A 20318-nucleotide genomic window follows, 5' to 3' on the forward strand; every position below is an offset into this window, starting at 1 on the left:
TCGGTAGGGGTTACACCCTACTATTGATCAAATAAATTTGATCAAATGGGTTTATGGGGAGACATAGTGTCGGTATGAACTAATCAACACACGTTACCCATGGCTTTCACCATGGATATAATTATTTATAGTTGTTCAGAAGAGGTGGGTTTTCCTCACTACCACTTGGGTCATTCTCTCCTCACTAGTAGTCCTAATGACCACACGAGGAGACATGCCCTCTAGAGAATAAACAAAAAGAGCCTATTGCTCAAGACACAAAAGACACTGGTTCAATTTTAGTGCACCAATTGAAATGTTTGGTAATCTATGAAAACAAGGCATACAATAAAGATCAAAACCCTTGCCAAAATTCTGCAACAAAGATTTGTTGGTAGTTTTGAAATAATACCCCTCTTGCAAGCACACAAGTTAGGCAAATTTTAGGTCCAAAAGACTTTGTGAAAAAGGGGCCTTCGACAAGATGTGTTGCTTCAAGGACAAGCTGCACCAATTTGTTAGCTAGATCACAAGATGTTAGCCCAAATAAACCAGATCTGAAATGAAAATGACGAAATAAAGCCCTAAAAATTGGAACAAAAACCAAAATTGTAAAATCAAGAACATAGACACGATTAGATCTTATGCAGATATTGTTATGAGACACAGATGCACCTTCAACCCTCACAAACGTGAATCTGCAACACAAACGTGGTTAAAAGGTTCACAAACGCGACTCTGTAATCTAAAAAATAAAAAATAATTTGGAGGACACAGATGCGATTCCAGGGGTCACAAACATGGCATAAAATAAAAAACGCGGTTCCAGAATGCTTAGACGTGAAAATATCGAAATGTCAGATCTGCAACTTCAAAAGCATAAAATCTACAACCAAGATGTTAAGTGCAAAAGGACAAGAGTCCCACCGGGCTTGCCAAAATGTTTATGGTAAAAATAGAAATAACAATATTGAAAGACTAAATGAATTCAACCACAAAACCCTAGCCTAACATCAACAAAGATCCACCATAACATATGAAGATTACCTAAGACAATGCAAATCAATGAAATCACAAAGATTATACCATCACATGTCCAAAAGGGTTTGGATCTCTGTTCTTCCTATCTCCATTGATCTTGCTTGATATATTTGCTCTTAGATTTTATATTGTGCACAAGAGCTCAACAAAGAACGAAAGTGTGGTTGCAAGTAGGCTTGATCGCATATGAAAGTTCGAATGCTAGAATGCTTGGGAGATTAATGCGTAGTTGGGTGTTGATAATGAAATAAGCATCCTCTTATATAGAAGACACTATAAGAAATGAAGGGATAAACGATAAATGGTCGACTAGGATTAGAGGGTAGGTAAAGGAAATAAGGAAATAATGAGAGGGTAGGTAGTGTAGGAATTAAGAGATGAATGACATGTGTCATAGGTAGAAAAGGCTAATTAATTAATTAAATAAATAAAGATTCATTTAATTAATAGAGGAAGTGGGATCAATTAAATAAATAAAATTATTTATTTAATTTAGGAAAAGGGCAATTTAAATAAATAAAAGTATTTATTTAAATGAGAAATAAGGCTAGAAGAGGATAAATGAATTAATTAAATAAATAAAGATTGTTTAATTAATAGAAGAATTAGGCTAAAATAATTAAATAAATAAAATATGTATTTAATTAGACAGGACAATTTTAGGTCTCTACACTACCAAAAGAGCAACACAAGAATATTTATAAGTCAAAATTACACCCTAATAGATTGACAAACATTTGATTGAAGGGTGTGATTCTTTTAATTGAAAAGTTACTATAGTGTTTATATCAACCCACACATATATGGAATGATAGGTTTTTGAAGAAATAAAATATGCAAAATTACATGGTTAAGGGATGAATACTAGTTCCAAAACCCAAAATTGTTGGTGTATACTAAGTATCTTATTGCTATAGAGAACATTTTTTCCAAAATAATTTTGAGTGATAATTCAAACTAGTACACATTGGTGTTGGGTAGTAGCAAAATTTTAAAACAAGAGAATATATCATCTATAGAAAGGGGAAGTGCACCAATTGCTCTTATAGATAACTTTACGCAGCCATAAATTGTAAACAGTAGATCAGATTTTGATGATTTTTTTTGGTTGCTTCCACATTTGACTTAATTTCTTATAGCTATTGTTTTGGCTTCTAGCCATACACGTTGTGGGATACATTATGCACACAAGGGTAAAAATGTACACATTTCAAAGTGTCATCCGATATGCTTATGCACAAATGCACCAGTAGTCATGCACTATGGGTATCAATAAACGTGCATAAATGGGCCAATTATGGTCCAAAAATGCTAAAAAATGAGTGGCTATTGGTACATGTGAAATCTATTAATGAACTTTTAGTTAAATTTGTTTTTTGGTATTTTTAAAGTTAGTAATTGGAGGGTGGGGTGAACAAGGAGTGAACAATTATTGGAACATGAACGGTAACTAATTATCTTCCCCTAAGCACTTTGTGAAAAAGAAACTTAAAATCCTATCCAAATAAAAATAAATAATCTTTATAGATAGATGATTGGAAGAAAAATAAAATCAATGAAAATTGTTTGTATTTGTTCATGAATATGTCATTTCTTTCCATTCTTCTTGTTCTTCATTATTTCATTCTTTTAAATGTTCTACAAAATGTCAATTAGGTGCGAGGACCTTGTCATCATCTTCACTTGACAATTTCAATGTTGCAACAATTTTAAACAATTCCATTAGTTTCATGTATTTACAGATAAACTAAAAAACACCACTACAATGTAAAGCTCTGTGTTAGCTAACCATTTTTAAAAATCTAAATATAGTAAGGTATTGCTTTTTAATTAGTTTTAGTAGTACTCTTAATTTTCATGAAAAATACATGTATTGCATTTTTTGCATGATTTTTAATCCACCCATTGAAATTTGAGAAAAAAATATTATATTTTCACATTCTACATTATACTATACAGATGATTTTTTCAATTATTTTTCTCAAAGTCAAAGGGAAGCAATCTCAATTTTCTATTTGTTAAGATACATCCACTTTGAAAATTATTAAAAAATAACATATTAAAAATTTGGCATGAACTATGTAATGTTAGTTAATTTTTCATTGAATGGATATATAAAATACTTTAAAAAGTAACAATTTAAAGGGAGCATAAATAGTGTTATGTTTTATTTTTCTATTAAAATAAAACCACTTTGTATGATCTCCCTATTTCACCTTTTTATCTCCATCATTTAAAATAATAATTAGTAGTTTAGAAAATAGATAGTGAGCACTATTAATCTTGTTCTTATCATATCTTGAAATTCTATTTAAAGGTTCTTCAAGTTACTTGTCAAACTTTAGTTTTTGTTGATTTCAAGGAAAACAAGATCATTTTTTACCTTGTTCTAGCCTCACATTTCCATGCACTTACCTAGATTTTACATAGAGTTAGGTGTAAGTCATCCAAAAAAAAGGAAATTAAATTTAAAAAGCATAAATATGTCCTATTGAATCGCCAAGAATGACCGTTAAAGCGTTTGAATCTCTTCAAAAAATAAGATTGTTATAATAAATAAGTTTTATTAGAATCATCACTATAAGCTAATTGTTTGGAGGACTATTTTTCTCCCAAGCTATTTGGAGTCTATGCTTGTTTTAGTTTTCACCATTTTTATTAGATAATCATATTCTAAGAAGCTTATTTTTAAGATAGCTATTCATGAATTAACTATTTATAATGATGTTCTAGAAGTTTTTTTATTAATAATTATTTTTGTTGGTGTGATATTGTACTTATTAAGAAGTTTGTTTATAATATTAAGAATAGTTAATTTTCATCATCTTGGTATCTTATAATGACATTTTTTACACCTTGATATGAGACACACACATGCCACCATTGTTTGATCAATCCTTGATTAATGATATATATGTGTCACCTCTATTAAGTCAATACCACTTGTCTTAGTCATATTGAATTAATTGATCTACTAAGTAATAGTTCAATTCTTAACCTCTTTGTTAGATTTAGTTAACTCACTTATTTATTGGGGGTGATAGCGAGTTTAACTCATAACCTCTTGAAATGCCATCTATTTGGTTCATGCATTCAATAGGCCCATATGTATTTGTATTCTATCTTTTTTGTCTTATCATATTTTCTCATATTCTCAATTTTAAAATAGTTGATATTTGCTTTTACATTATTTGTGCATTCACTTATAATTTGTGTAACTTGTCTTATCTTTATCTAGATTCATGTTTGGATTCGTTGAATCTTGCAATCGTTATCATCATAACTTTATTTCAAATTTTATTGATTTAAGGTTATAAATTTGTAGACGATGTTGTGTTATAAATTTGTAGACGGTGTTGTATTATAAAAGTTTGTTTTTCATGCAAGCAAACTATTCATAGCATAGAAGTATTAGCTACCTTTTTGATTATTTTATAAAGCAAAGTTTTGTAAACTCTTATAAACAAGTGCCATTTGCATTTTTTTATAATAGCAATTTTTATGCCTACTTATTGCTGAAATTGTCATTCAAAGAATCTTTCAAATTCATATACAATTGTTTTATAAATTAAGTATAATATAATAATTATTGTTAGTTTTTGTATTGAAATCTTTATGAAAGGAAGTTTTGTAGTTTTGTAGGAAAATATTCATATTTAATTTATAGTTATTTGTATGTGTTGTATTCACTCCAATCATGCATTACTCATCATTTTTAATCGTTGCATTTAGGTGAAAAGTGCAAGCATTAATTAGTTGTTGTATATTTGTCATTGACAAACAAATACAAATTTTCTCAACTAGTGAAAAAGTGTGGAACCAAATTGCGCCCTATTTTAAGATCAAAAGAAATTTTTATTTACTATTTTTATATTGCATTCTTAAATTTCTAGTAGTTATAAGTTCAGTTACAAATTCCAATGAGAGGTGTTGTGTGTAAGCACAACACGCCCCATTTGTATCACAAAGAGACCCATCATTTTTTTGCCAAGTAAAGGTTTAAGGATTTATAATCTGATTTATAATCTGAAGGATATATAGTGTTAATAGCGAATGTGATATCGGACTGGGGATCTAAATAAGTTTCGAGAACAATTGAAGAGGAAATAATTTAGTTTTCCCCAAATGGCGAGTATGCCCGCAAGATAAAATGAAAAGGACTAGTTTGGGACTTTGCAGAGAAGAAAGAGTGATAAGCAAGCATATGATCGTGAAGATGGAATGTTAAAAAGTCGAAATCCTTCCACAGACTAAAACCCCGCAAAGTAAAATCAAAGTCAAATGGGAAATAAAAGTTCTTTGAAGTTATTGATTCTAGTTTTGATTCCAGTTCGGCTAGAAGCCTGATGACAATTGAAGAATAAGAGATGATTTTAGTCTCGAGGACATTATTGATAAGAGAAGGAAATGTAGAATATGGAGAGAAGTGGTTTAATGAGTCTTAGGCAGGCTTGCGAAAGGAAGATAAGAGAAGAATGGTACATTAAGAAGCAAGGAAAGGTATTATCCAAACTGCCTACCCTAGTGTTGAGAAAGGAATTACACCTAGAGGTGGCTGCAACAGTGACAATCCTGAGCAGAATCGCAGGTTTGGAGATCATTGGCCAGTTTCATGCATGGATGTTCACATATATATAAATCCTAAGACAAAATTTTCGAACATTTGATTGGGTGTGGTTTATCAACGACTCCGTTTATTATTATTATATAGTGGAAACCTCAAGAAATTTTTATATGTCATCTTATGTAGTTTATGCATGTGCCATTAAAGCAAATATTCAAGGGTTGAATACCGTAGGTATTCTAGGTACTGCAACAAGATAGAGCCCAGTATATGTTTACTATCCACAACTTAAGAAGGATGAAGCTATGTTGTATTATAGGGAAGTTAATGACTTCTTCATAATGAAAGTTGCTCGGGAGTTAGAAGGGAGACCCTAAGAGAGAGTACCTAAGGACATGAGAGATGTAATTCAATATTTTGGAGGATGGTATATACAGTGCCCTACCTGGTCCTACTTAAGCACAAGGGTTTTCAGGACAACCTTTTAAGTTGCCCTAACATCCTTCAATTTGGGCATGGTTGACATAATATTGTAGACAAATGGTAGAGTTTCATGATACCTACTTGAGCTCACATAGAAAATTGAGGTTTAAGTTCCCAGAAAAGATGGGGGATTTCATATGTAGGTCATTATAGAATGCCAAGAAGACAGAAGAAGATGTATTAGCTAGGTATTTGAAGTATTTTCAGTATGCAAGGAAGGATTATGATCCCCTAGAAAAGATAAGAAAATAAATAGATAAAAAGGTGAAACATATCCATGACATAGATGATTACTGGATAGATTGTCAGGATGAGAAAGAAGTTAGAAAGAAGAAATTTTATTAGAGGTTAACATTAAGTTAGCTAAGAGAGTTGGGACTTGATAAGACAGGAATAGAAGTGCCCCTTGAAATTGTTGATGATGATGAAGAAGTTATAAGATTAGATTACATGACTAATAACGTGGAACAAAGACTCATAGTTGAACCTGGACCCAATGAGCCTAAAGTAGTATCTATGGAACCAGTTATCAAACTATCTTTGAATCAACCAAGAGGTGGTTGGATAATTACAAGACCATGATGATTCAACAGGGTAATAAACTCTCTGTTAGGCAGAAGAGAAAGATAATAGATATAGAATAGAATGCAAATTTCTTAGTCCATAAAAGGAGAATTGATATGACTAAGATAATAGAACCTGGTACCACATTGGCTGAGGATATAAATCAAGGAGTTGAGGTAGTTACCACCGATGCTGACCTAAACTAGATAGCAAGGAGTAAGATGGCAGAACCTCAAGATCAGGGTAGTAGAAATATGCAAGCGTCAACATTTAGATAAGTTGGAGAAAGAATGGTGCCCGTTGATAAGATATTAACAATCATGCCCATAAATGTTTCCCAATCCGCAACTCAGTTATTCATTTCTTCACAATCTATAAATAATGCTTTAGCGGCCATAGTGGGGATGGTTAGTACTAGCAGAGAAGAAGTAGATTTAGGGTTCTACAATGATTTGGAATGGGTATTTAGGAAGCATCGAAAGGGTAATTTGGAAGAGTTGAGAAAGAAAATGGAACAAGGAAACATCCTGCAAAAGTCATCAACTGAAATACCTGCCACTACGAAAGGAACAAGCCAAAGCATGGTGGAAAATTTTATTAACATAGACACATCCTTCGCAGAGTCAGAAGGAGAAAGAGCTGAAGAACGTGATGCATTGCCCTTAAATGAAAGTCCACCTGCAAAGGAGCAAGGGGAAAAGAATAAGGATGCTTCTTTAGACCAAAATAACCAAAGTGAATAAGTGGAGGAATTTAGACCTCGGAAGGAAATGAGAAGCTCAATGAAAGAGAAGCAAATGAAGATCAAAGGGAAGAAGGGTTAGAAATTTCATAGCAGAAAAAACAAGAATTATCATAGAATCTTCAAGGGAGTAAAGGTAGTGGTGATGGCACGGTGATGTCCAAAGATGTACCAAGTATAGTGAACAACAGAGTAAATTAGGAAAATTGAAGACGCAAATGTAGGTATAGGAACATCTCAAGATAACATAATGGAAAATCTTGCAACGAATAAAGAAGATCAAATAGCTTAGCAACAATCTGAAGATAGTGTGCGGGAAAATTTAGAAAAAGAGGAAACACCACATAAGAGGAAATTCATAGTAACCGCGGAAAGTGGAAATATTCCCAATTGGCTAAAACAACAAAGGGTACCCAAAGAACAAGTAAAGATAGTTCCCCTAGACTTCAATAGCCTGCTGGTTGAAGCACCAAGTGTCAAAAGGAGGAGGAAAGCCAATGTGAGATATGCTACCCGCTTTAATGTAGAAGGAGAGCAAGAATTGCATATTGCAGAACCTATAGCTAACAAAGATGAAGAATAATTAACAACACATGACTACCAAAGAACCATAGTGAAATTGGGTAAACCATCCAGATTTGAAGGTCTGAGGATTACTCGAGAAGGAATAGAAATTTGAAAAGATAGATTGCGGAAAGACCAAAGGAAGCTAAAGGAGAAAAAGGTTCAAATAGAATAGTTGGTTCAATTTATAAGAAGTATTATTTAGAAAGGAGATGTTCCACAAAAGATTCCTACTCATCTCGTGTTGATGTCACAAGAAGAAGCAGAAGCGGTGAGTACCTTAAAGCGTAAAATGGAAATGGTTGATGAATGGATAGGTGAAACATTAACTCATGCTAAAGCAAGATTAGAAGTGGCTATGGGTAGATATCTTACATGGACTAAATTAATCAAAAGAATAGACCATCTCCATAATAAGCATGTGCAAAATTGCCTGAAAGAATAGAAAAGGAAGTAACTGACCTATGGGTAATCGAAGATATGACTCCAAAGGAAGTGGTGGAGCGGGAAATAATAATCGTGGATCAATTGCCTAGCATTAAAAGATGGGTCGCTATCAACATATGTCGAGCGGATAGATTGTGGGAAGGAATGGAAAAGTTGCAGAAAATAAAAGACGTGGCAACATGCATTTAGGATAGAAACACAAGATTGGTACTAGTGTTAATGGAAAGGTTAATCGAAGATGCAGTTGAATTGGGTGAAGATGGAATGCTCGAAGAGTTTTAAGATACGTGGGACAAGAGACTATTGGATCCAAATAGTTATGATAGCCTGCATGTTTTGAAAGATATCGAACAAGTTCAGGCTATAGTAAGAGATTATGAAGAGAAGGCTACTATGGAGGAACATGATGAAGAACCCTTGAGAGTTGAGTGTTGAATTCAAGAGGACAACATGTCCGCAGTAGAGGAATCTGAAAGTGAAGGTATGGCCCAATGTTAGTGAACCTTCAGAAATTTCTAGAAGTTAATTAAGAGCCGCTGACCAAGTCAACTAATGCTGAGTTGTCATAATTCTGTCTTTTCCTGAGAAATTTCTATAAAAATAGATCGTGTTTCTTATTTTCATAAGTTTGAGAATTGTAGATTTTGGCTGAGCTCAGTATTTTTTTAGAGACTCTGTTCTTGGTTCTCTTACCCATATAGTTGTCATAGTGGTGTCTTTTCTTTACAAATGGTTGATATAATAAAGTATGAAGGTCAATTGATAATGTATATCCGACTGTAATTCATTGTTATTGATAAAGGAATATATGACTCTACATGACTTTTTCTGGTGTGTCATATCTCTTTCTCTATCAATTGTAATTTCTTTAAATGATTGCACAATTTTATGAATGATTGTGGATTTCCTGGTTATTTGTAAAATTGTTCTTCATTATTTTGATCCATTTCAGAAAGGCATTGTACTGTGAAACTGCCTGTATATAGAAGTTTATTTTGTTTTATATTGTACTTCGATTATTTTGTTCATCTTTAAAGAGATTTGTTCGAAGTAATTACTCCAAACTGTGCAAGATTTGTTAGTTCTAGAGATACCAGTTAGAATCCCCTCGTGATATAGTTGATGCATGTTTATTGAGTTTAAACCACAAGGTCATAAAAGACGTTATGAGCCTTGAGATTGAAATCTTCTCAATATTTCAAGTAAATGAACTTTATTTTAGGGTGAAAGTTTATGAATGTCGAGTGAACTCAAAACTCACATCAATAGATTTTGGTGCTAGAAGGAGGGTCTGGAATATGGCGTCTTTAGATAGTTGAGTTGTTAAACTGGAGTATAGAAGAGTAACAAGGTCTAGGTTGTGTGATCTTGGTTTTGAATTTGTAGAGTTGCCTGACATAAGAAACTATAGAAGACCTAGAGCCAACTCTGTAGGACCAGTTCTTGTGTCCAATGATGGAGTTTTATCCTAGAATCAGAGTAGTCTCACGAATCAAACTCAGTTACACCCTCCACCTCTTCGAATGGATTTATTTAATGCCAACTCACCAATTATATTCACTAATTATCATGATTTACCAAAAAACCCTGACAAATTATGTCCTAAATTCTAGGTTCACAATGATGCTAAAGAACACCTTAGGATTTTTAAAGATATGTGCGGTAGAGATCGTATTCAACACAAAGACGTGGTCTTTAGGTTGTTTCCCTATACCTTAAGTGACGAAGCCTATGTATGGTAAATTAATCTTCCCACTAGATCCATCACCAATTGGGACTTATTGGAAAACGCCTTCCTATCAAGGTTTAAAGCCCCTATAGATCCAACAACACTATATCATCAGTTTTCTTTGATTTGTAGAGAATAGAATGAGCCTCTTAGCTATTTCAATGACTGGTTTCATAGAGCCTACTCCAAGTTAGAAGCTCCTTACACGTTAGCAGAGCCAATAAATTTGTCCATGTATTATACAACTCTGGATCCTTTGACTTCAATGTTTGTGATAAGGAAAACCCCTCCGGTGGCTAATATTTTTGAATCTTATGACAAAGCTATAAGTGTAAATAAAGAAATGAGGCAAATTGGATATGTTCTTGCTACAAGGTCTAACAATCAGATGATACAACTAGTAGAGTCACATATTGCACCACCTGTAGTAAATCCTCAACATACCTTTCCTAACCAAATTGTTGCTGCGAATAGCAAAGCTAAAATTTTGCATCCAAGGCCTATGATCACCGAAATATCAGCTAATGGAGGGTCATTTTTCTCCCTGAACCCTGAGAATGGAGGTAAAGAGAAAAATGGTGTTAAAAAAGAAACAAAGGAAATCACATATATGTTAAGGAAGCTGACAACAGAGGTATCATACTTGAGAAGTCAAGCATATAATAATAGAAACTTGAAGCAAGGGAGTTTTAATTCACAACAAAAATTCAATACAAACAGGCCTCCTCGGCCATGCAACACCAAGCCCAATAATGGAGGAATAATTTCCCCTTTAGATGACCCTCCCGTGGGAGATAATAACCAGCCAACAAGGATTAATTTGGTTGAATGTGCTTTAAATGATTGGTGTAGGATCCACAATACTGGTAGCCACGCTGAGAAAGATTGTTTGAAATTTAAAATAGCCACATACATATTTTAATCCAAAGTAATGGCCTTATCACTTGTGGAAGAACCTAATGAGAAAAATGCATGTAGAGAGATTGTCCCTGCCAACTATGACACTGCGTTGGGTTTAGAGAGTTTTGTAAAGTCTAAAGATGTAGTCAATCCTAGAATTGCAAAATCCAAATGAATTAAAGACAATAGTGAATGATTTGCATTTGTAGTGGAATCTTATGTGTTTCCGTTTCAGTGGGAAGATTCTTTTGAATCAGAAGTCGAAGAGGTGTATGCTACTCAACAGTATAGGAAAGGGAATACATATAATTTGAGAAGTAAGTCGTGTAATAAGCCTAAATAATTGTTGTCTACTTCTACACCTCCCAATAATTATCAGAAATCTCCTGATCCCCAAGCTAGCAATATACCCGAACCTCCTAAGGATAATGATGCTTACAAGATGCCTGTAGTGCCTAAAAACACAAAAGGAGAGGCTAAAGTTAATGATCTCACCGTTGAGCAAATAATAAGCTTTCTTGCGGAAGAAATGAGGAAAGTTAAAGTTAGCTTATCCCTAACAGAGTTATTGAAAATTCCTATTATCAAAAGTGCCTTTCTCAAAGGGTTAGAGGAATAGATAGAAAAAGAAAAAATGAAGAGTAAAGAAAAGGTGCATAAAGTGAAAGAAAAGGAAGTTATGCCTGCTGCTGAGGCACATGTAACTATTTACAATGGAAAGATAGGAGTTCTTCCTTTCCTGTTGACACTTAAAGTGTTCAGAAACAATCTTCACAATTATCTGATTGAATCAAGAGCATCCACTAATGTTATGCCTTTAGGTGTATGTCAAGAATTGGGGCTGAACACCACAAGGTCGAATTGTAAGGTAGCTAAATTGGACTGAACATAAGTAAATGTCACTAGAGAATTGACAAACATACACATGCAGTTAGCTTCAGATCCAGGAATACAAGGTTTTATGGACATTCAAGTAGTGGATATATCGGATCCATATGGTTTACTGCTAAGTAGAGATTGGTTAAGAATGTTAAATGGATATATATACCAATTTATCACACATGTGGTTACCTTGGAAAGGGGTACCAAATCAAATAAGGATAGAGTCAAAGCCTTAGATGAAGTTCATGGTTATTGACTATAATCAGAAAAATGAAGTATTGCACTTAGAAGTAGAGCTTGGAGTCTACAAAATAAGACAAACATCAGTTCAAATTGACGAAACATGTACTTGTAATATAAAATTCGAGACAAAAATCTTTCCGTACACGGATGTTTTGATTAAATCTAACAAATGATCATTTGATGAAGAGAAACACATATTAGATATGTTCACTGAGCTGGTAACTAGGGAAGCAAACTAGTATTTGAAACAAGAGATATCCTTGGAGTCCATCCTATTGCCCGATTGGTGCAGGGTGCATAATGCAGGACACCCTGAGAGTCAGTGTTATTTATGATTAACGATTTTAAAAAATGAGAAAATTAAATGAAGATTATTATCTGAAGATAGAAGTCCTCCAGAAGTTGAAAATGTTGAAACCAAAAGTGAGATTGGGGGAATTCAAGGAGAAAGGTATGAGACTTGTAGAATAGTTGACAAATCAAAAAGGGATGAATCTAGTGAAAGAAATGTTAAAGAGTCCACGAAAGGTGAAGTGGACATGTGGATGTTAAAATTTGATGAGTCAAAATCCAAGCAAGGTATTGGAGTTGGGGTCAAGTTGATTAGTCCAAAAGGGAAGTTGACCTTAGCCATGTATAGACTTCAATTCCAATGCACCCATAATGTCACAAAAAATGAAGCTTTAATACATGGTCTCTTATTATCGCTAAAAAGGGGGTAAAAATATTAAAAGTAATGGGAGATTCCAAATTAGTTGTCAAACAAGTGAGGAAACATTATGTATGCAAATATAAAATATTGGCAAGCTATAGACATTGTGTTTGGGATTTGATAGAAGGATACTGATAGTCCTAAAAATGACTGTGCAAAAAAATTTCATACCTTAGTTAAAATATTGGTCATTTTGGATTAATTTTGTTCTCTGTCATGTGTTTTAGGCTTAGGGTTTAGGGTTTCATGCATTTTTATTAGGTCCTATTGATTAATCCCCTTAAGCCTATTATAATTCTTCATTACCTTTTTCACTCAAGTCTAAGGGTTGTAGTAACGTTGGCAAGGCCATTTTATTTCCTAGGCATTAATTCTTTCGATGATCTCTCAATATTTTCCTAAGTCTGCATTTTAATTTTTCCTAGGTAGGTCTCCTTTTAATTTTTTAATCAACGCCTTATTAATTTTTCCAAAGTCCATCATTAATATTTCGGCTGGTGTCTTTGTGATAACAATCGAGCTACTAAAAGTTCCTACTATTTGCACGTGTTTTAATGGACAAAGATCTTTTAATCTTGGTCAAAAAGGTGCTCGGTTGTTAGGCGAATAAGACTGGCAGACACTGTGGCTGGGAGATAAAGCTCGAATAGATCCAATGGCTCTCACAACCTCATGGTCGAAGATGCACAGAGGTTAAGGATCGCGACATCACAAGATGATGCCACGTGTCCAAGGCAAGCCGAGGTAAGCCAAACGGTGGGTTCGCTAACCGAGATGAAGTGAGCGGTGAGGTGGTGGTGAGTTGGATATGCTACCTCATACCTTTGATGGGTCCACTTGCCACATGTGATGGTCAATGTCAGATTGACCAATATTGTTCGAGCGATCTACCAGCAGGGAACTAATCAACAATGGAGATTCAAACTTAATTAAAATACAGTTTCAAGCCGTTTATTCACTTGCGCGAGTAGTAATGGCAGATGGAATAGTGATGCTTTGTTCAAAAACAGTAATAAAAGCATTTTCAGAGCCATTTTCAACTCATAAAGCGATTCAAATATGATTAGAAGGTGATTCCTAAGCAGAAGATCATAGCAAGTTCTTGCAGTGCATAATTAAGGTTCATTTGGTGCATACAAAGCCGTAAGTTGCTAAATCCTTCTTCTACGTTTTCAGAGCTGTTGAAAGTGAGGATTGTGTGAAACTGTAGAAAAAAGATTGTGAATTAATCTAGGGTTTAAAATTTTGCATAAAGGGGGTGAGAATTCACACTTTTCTATGTTGAAATTAATAGTCTCGTGTTAAGCCCTAGTTTCCATCTTCCTTCTGTGGGTAATTGTTAAGAAGCCCTAGTCAAGTAGGATGGCTCCCCTGAGAAATCACTCAGAACAAACATAGTATTTGAAGAGGAATCTTTTTGATGATTTTCTTGATCAATTAAAGCCCTCGACAAATGATAAATATAAAGGGTAGAGACTTGTACAAGGCAAAACCCTAGGAGAAGGGTTAACTGATAAGACATACAACATCGTGGATGTTAGGGTACCAATGACTGGGGTGGAAATATTCAGGTTGTGGTATGGACAGAGAAATTTGCAATCCCTGTTTTCAAGTGCTTGGCAATACATCTTGGGAAGGTTAGTGGTGCCAAATATATTCATGGATGTTGACCTCCTCAAAGGTGTTGTAGACAGATATGACCCTGTTTCGAGAGTTATAAGGGGAAATGAGGGAGATATTTTGTTGACAATCAGGAGGGAGGAATTCCAAGAGATTTTTGATTTGTATGAACCTTTTGCTACCTTGGTTTAGATAGATTTGAATGAACTGAAGGAAAAATATTAGAGGATGAAGGGTTTCATTAGAGCTAGCCTCCTTCTATCTTATTTGGCAAATGTAGGAGATACAACTTACCATATTGGCCCTAGTTTAGAGGAGCCTTTTCCTATTGGTGCTTTTGCCAAATATTTGTAGGCCACTTTCTTTTCTCTATGCCAGATTTTAGGGTTCTACCCTATTACAGTTTTGCTTCTTGATTTTATGTATATGGCTATACAAATTCAGCATCCAAATTTTACAGTGGTTTTTGACTTTTCCCCATACCTTGAAGAGAAGATTCATGAGGGGTTGCAAGATATTAAGAATGGTGTATTTAGCACTCATTTCTATTGGTATTCATGGTTAATGCACGTGTTCTTATATAGGAATGCAAATTACTTTGAGGGCACCATGAATCTCAGAAGAACAGTTGACAATATTGAGATGTCGGTGCAACTTTGGAGTATGGATATGTCTTGGGACATGCAGGAGGCTAGTTTTGTGAGGTTTGACAATAGTTTTGCATCTAGATTGAGGTAGATATTAACAGTGAATCCACCAAGGATTCCTACACAGCTCCATGACTTTATAAGACCCAAGGAAAGGCTCCCACTTTTGAAAACTGAGCACAATTGGGGGGACATTATCCCTTATCATGTTAGTACAGTAATAAGAGTTTATGACTTCCCTGGTCATCCACATGTGTTACCTTTCAATGTCCCTTTAAGATTGGGTTTTGTTGAAGTGATGTGGCAAACGGGTTGTTAACATGATAAGGAGTTGAAGGGGAGAGGCAAAGGGACTATTTTCCCTGATTATATTGTCATTCCATATTTTGTGATTATAAAAGGGGGATATGTGTATTTTGACAATCTTTTTGCACTATATGATTTAGGGGTTAACACAACAAGACATAGTGACCCTGAGGAGTTTTAAAATATTTTCAGGGCAAGAATTAAAGGAGGCCCATTGCCCCATGAGCACAATTTCACTAAGGATATAATAAGGAATGAATTTGACTTCACGACTCAGGATTGGAGGAAGGAGAATTGGATAGCTTTTAGGAAGCTATGGGCTATAGTGTAGAAAATGGATCCCAGCTATGATCCAATAAAAAAATTCACTCTATTTTATGCCAAAGTTGATTTTGTAATGAACAACTTTGATGAACTAATTCTTGCATTAAAGGAAAAGAGAACCAAACTTGAGGTAGTCCATGGCTGACAAGTTGAGAGAAGAAATGTACAGTAGCCTACACCCATCACACCAGAAGAGGAAGCCTTGATTCATCAAATGAGAATGAAGCAACTAGGTTCACCTCCTCCTTCACCTCAAAAAATAGATGGACGAGAAGAAGGAAGACCTATTTTTAGGAATTCTCCAAAGAGGGCAAGAGAAGAAACAAGTAGTGAAGAGGAGAGTGGCAGTGACATTGAAAAGTTGGTGAGGAGAAAAGGAAAGAAAATAATGAAGACAAAGCCACCCTCAAAAGTACAAGAAAAACCTTTCAAAGGGTTCAAGATCATTGATCTTGAAGAATTAGACAAAATCCCCTCACCACCACATGTGCCTCTTTCACCTCCAAGGCAGGTTGGAGAGCAAGTAGTGGAACAACACATGGAAGAACAACACGAGGAGGACACTATTGTAGTGACAAATACAAAGATGAAAATTGGTATCCCTCCTATGCCGTCCACTTTAGAATTGGATCTCACTCCTTTGGATATTTAGGGTAGAGCCTTCAAAGATGCAAGGAAGGAGGCATGTGATAGATTTCTTGAGGATGAAGCCTTTGTAAGAAGCCCGACTTTCCTACAATTTGTATGGAAAATGAAGATAGAGGAATACAAGAGGAGATGCACTGAGAGAAAGGCCCAAAGGCCAAACAGGTTTGATCAAGAAAATCAGGAAGAAGTCAAGAATGAAATGGTGGAAAAATTAAAAGGAGTCAATGCAGATGAAGGCAATATTATCATAAATCAGCCAGAGTCTTAATTTTGCTAGAATGGGATATAGCAGATGCAATGGATTTTGATGCAATTTGGAAATCAAAAGATCAATAATTTAGTTCAGAGGAAGAAGCATTGTTGGCACTGAAAGGATCAGAATTTGTAGATGATTATGCAACCTTGGCAATATGGGCATTGGAACAGGGGCCTAGAAGGCCTGATATCATTGATATAAATCCAATCTTGAGGGGAAGCCTCATTATAAAAAGAGCCTCTGATACATCAAATGTTGAGGCTTCAAAGTTAGCTGTTGATGTGGTCAAATTGGCCCATGAAACTTCAAAGAGGGAGGCTGTAGAAAAAGAGGAACTAATGAAGAAGTTTGAAAAGATTTTCAATGATTATAATGCAGTTCAATGGAGGTGTGTGGAGCTGCAAACTAAAGTTCAAATTTTTGAGCAGGGACAGATAGGAGCATCCTTTTCAGTTCCTACAATTGGATCAACTCCATCAACATCTAGGATTCCACCTATTACCCATGTAGATGCAACAATTCAATTTGATAGTGAGACTGATGTCCCAAGCACGTCATTAGTGCCATATGTTGATGATGAAGAACCTACTATAACAACTGATCCAACAAGAGACCAACTTATGGAGAAAGCCATTGAGTTGGAGAATAAGTTAAATGAGTCAGAGGATCAGTCTGCTTTCAAGAAAAGAGAGATATTTAGCTTAGTGCCAACTCATTTGAATGAGAAGGTGGAAAGTAGGTTAAATAGCATTCATTCTTTATATTCTCTATTATTTAATGTTATTCAAAATTTCCACAGAGTTAAGGAAGTGGAAATCCCTTTGTTCACAAAATGGTTACATAGGGGAAATGAACTTAGAATAATGTTAATGGATTCCAAATACCATGCTGAGAGGCCACCTATGCTTCAGCCAATCCATTTGTTGGTGAAGTCAATATAGGAAGCCCAAATTTTGCCAGAAAATATAAAAAGAAAAATAAGGGAATTGATGGGTAGTTTTAGTGAGCTGAATGAAACACTTCCACCAGGTAATTGGGAAATTAAGCCTTTACAACTTTAGAAAGAAGAGGCAGACAAAGTCATCAACACCTAGGTAGAATTGATTTGTGAAGAGCTAGATACTGGCATGCTAGAGGAGAACATGGTCAAAATAATATGTACAAGAACATTCTTTGAATCATTTGAAAGAGAGGCAAATCAGGTAGCAACCAAATATACTCCATATAGAGCAAAGGCTGATGAAGTCATGAATTTTAAATGGCCATCAGATGAAGAATATGGCGAATGGAGTAATACTTACTTGAAGGAGGAGTAAGGAATTCAAACAGATGTGACAGTCTGACAGATGATTTTGTTTCCTTGCAACAATTACCTTTTTGGACACGAGCAACAACAAGGTGCAGATCTTCATCGACAACAACAAAAAGGGATAAAGTATCTCGATGAACCAATTACAAATATTTGGTGTTGGTTGTGACATTCCTTAAAGAGCAATATTCTGTAACATAATTGTAACCAGTCATTTTTGAATGATAGGTGTCTCCTCTAACCAGTACCTTGTTTGCTCCCTTATTTTATATAAAAGGGAATTCAAGGCCAAGAGACACGGTTTTGAATTTGATCTCTGTACTTAGTTTTTTCTAAAATTTAGAGTCATTATAGGTTCCTGTAGCAAGTTTTAGGTGAAAATGAGCAAATTGTAAAGATTTTGTAGAGCAAATAGATAAGAGTCTTGTGTCAAGTTTTTTGCAGGTTCTTGAAGGAGTTATATGTAAATTGTTTTATGATAGAAATAGAAAATTTATTCAATAAAAATACAATTCTGATCTATTTCTCTCCATTGTATAATTCTATCATCTTTTGAATGAAATAAAATCAAGGATTTCTTTCATTCATTTTATGTCTTTTGAATTCAAGCATTCAATGGAATAAGGCATTGATCCTAGCTTGTTTTAAGTCTTTACAATCATTTTATGCTTTGTTCATTTGTATTTGTTACAAATTGTTGATTATCATAATACATTTCATTTTATGTATGTTATTTCATGTTTTATCCATCTCATTCTCCAATAGGCTGAGAATCACTGAAGAATTCACCATTCTTGAGCATTCTCCCTCTTTGTTGAGCCTTTTTATGAGATTATCTACTTAGTTTTGGTGTAATTTCTGAGTATGGCGCAAAGATTATAGATTCACCAAGGGATCACCCTCCCGGGTCTTGCAGAGCCCAAAGTGTTGAAGGATTTGCAGGATACTTGTCTTAGTTGGTCCAAGTTCTAGAAGATATTGACAATTAGAGTTGGCTTCTGCTTAGATAATTTGAATAATCAACTTGGTTTCTGCTTGTTGTAGTGTAAACCCTTTGGGGAACCAACAGATTCGAGGCTTTTAACACAACACACATCCCTAGAAGGTTTAATAGGAGAGCTAATGCTTTGGCAGTGGTAGCCAACACTTTAGAGCCTTTAGAAATGTCTAAGTTGAAAACATTCATAGTGGAACTAATGCCTATACCCTCTATTCTTGATAATGTGATGAACCTGCAAGTGTTTGAAGATGATCATCATATCAGAGAGTTCATTACTAATTCAAGTATTTTTGAAGCACAAATTATTGATGAGATTGATCCTTAGGAAGAAGAATCGGATGAATTTATCAAAATTATAAAAAGTAATAGTATTGCCAAGGGTATAATAGAGTTAGAAAGGTTGTTTGATACAAATCAAGTGCTCAAACAGAAGGACTTACCTAAGACCGACAAGGATAAATCTGATGCTTACAATTTAGGAACATCATATGGAGTAAAGAATGTGTTAATAGGAAAAGTATGTAATAGGAAAAGCATGTACTGAGAAAGAAAGAGAGGACATAATGTAGGCATTAAAGGATTATATACATGTCATAGAATGGACATATGAAGACTTGAAGACATATGATACATCCATCATAACTCATACTATCCCTTTAAAGCCAGATGCTAAACCTTTCCGACAAAAAAAAGATCGGTGAATGCTCTCATTGAACCTATAATTCAAAAGGAAGTGTAGAAGATGTTATTTTCCAAGATTATTTTCCCAGTAAGACATTTAGCCTAGGTGGCAAATTTGGTCCTAGTTCGCAAGAAAAATGGAGACACAAGGTTATGTGGGGATGTTAGAAATGTTAACAGGGTGTTGGAAAAAGATAGCTATCCACTGCCATCTTTGGATGAAGTGTTACAAATAGTGAATGGATCCCAGATGATGTCATTTTTAGATGGGTTTTCTGGTTATAATCAAGTTATGGTTGAGAAATAGGATAGGCTAAAGACCACATTCACCACTAAATGGGGAACTTTCGCATACAGAAGGATGTCGTTCGGGTTGATCAATGCGGGAGAAACTTTCCAAAGGGCTATGGACATTGCTTTCAATGACCTGATTGGTAAATGTGTCATAATATATATGGATGACCTTACTGTGTTCTCCAAGAATAGATCTGAACACGTACATGATTTGAGGAAAGTCTTAAAGAAATGTGAGTAATACACTATATCATTGAATCCGAAGAAATATATGTTCAGAGTGACGAAGGGAAAATTGTTAGGGCATGTTATCTCCAAAGTAGGGATTGTAGACACTTAAAAATAATTATTTTAATTATTTTTAATTCCTCACATAATTAATT

This window comes from Cryptomeria japonica, chromosome 4 (assembly GCF_030272615.1).
Source record: "Cryptomeria japonica chromosome 4, Sugi_1.0, whole genome shotgun sequence".
Lineage (NCBI taxonomy): Eukaryota > Viridiplantae > Streptophyta > Pinopsida > Cupressales > Cupressaceae > Cryptomeria > Cryptomeria japonica.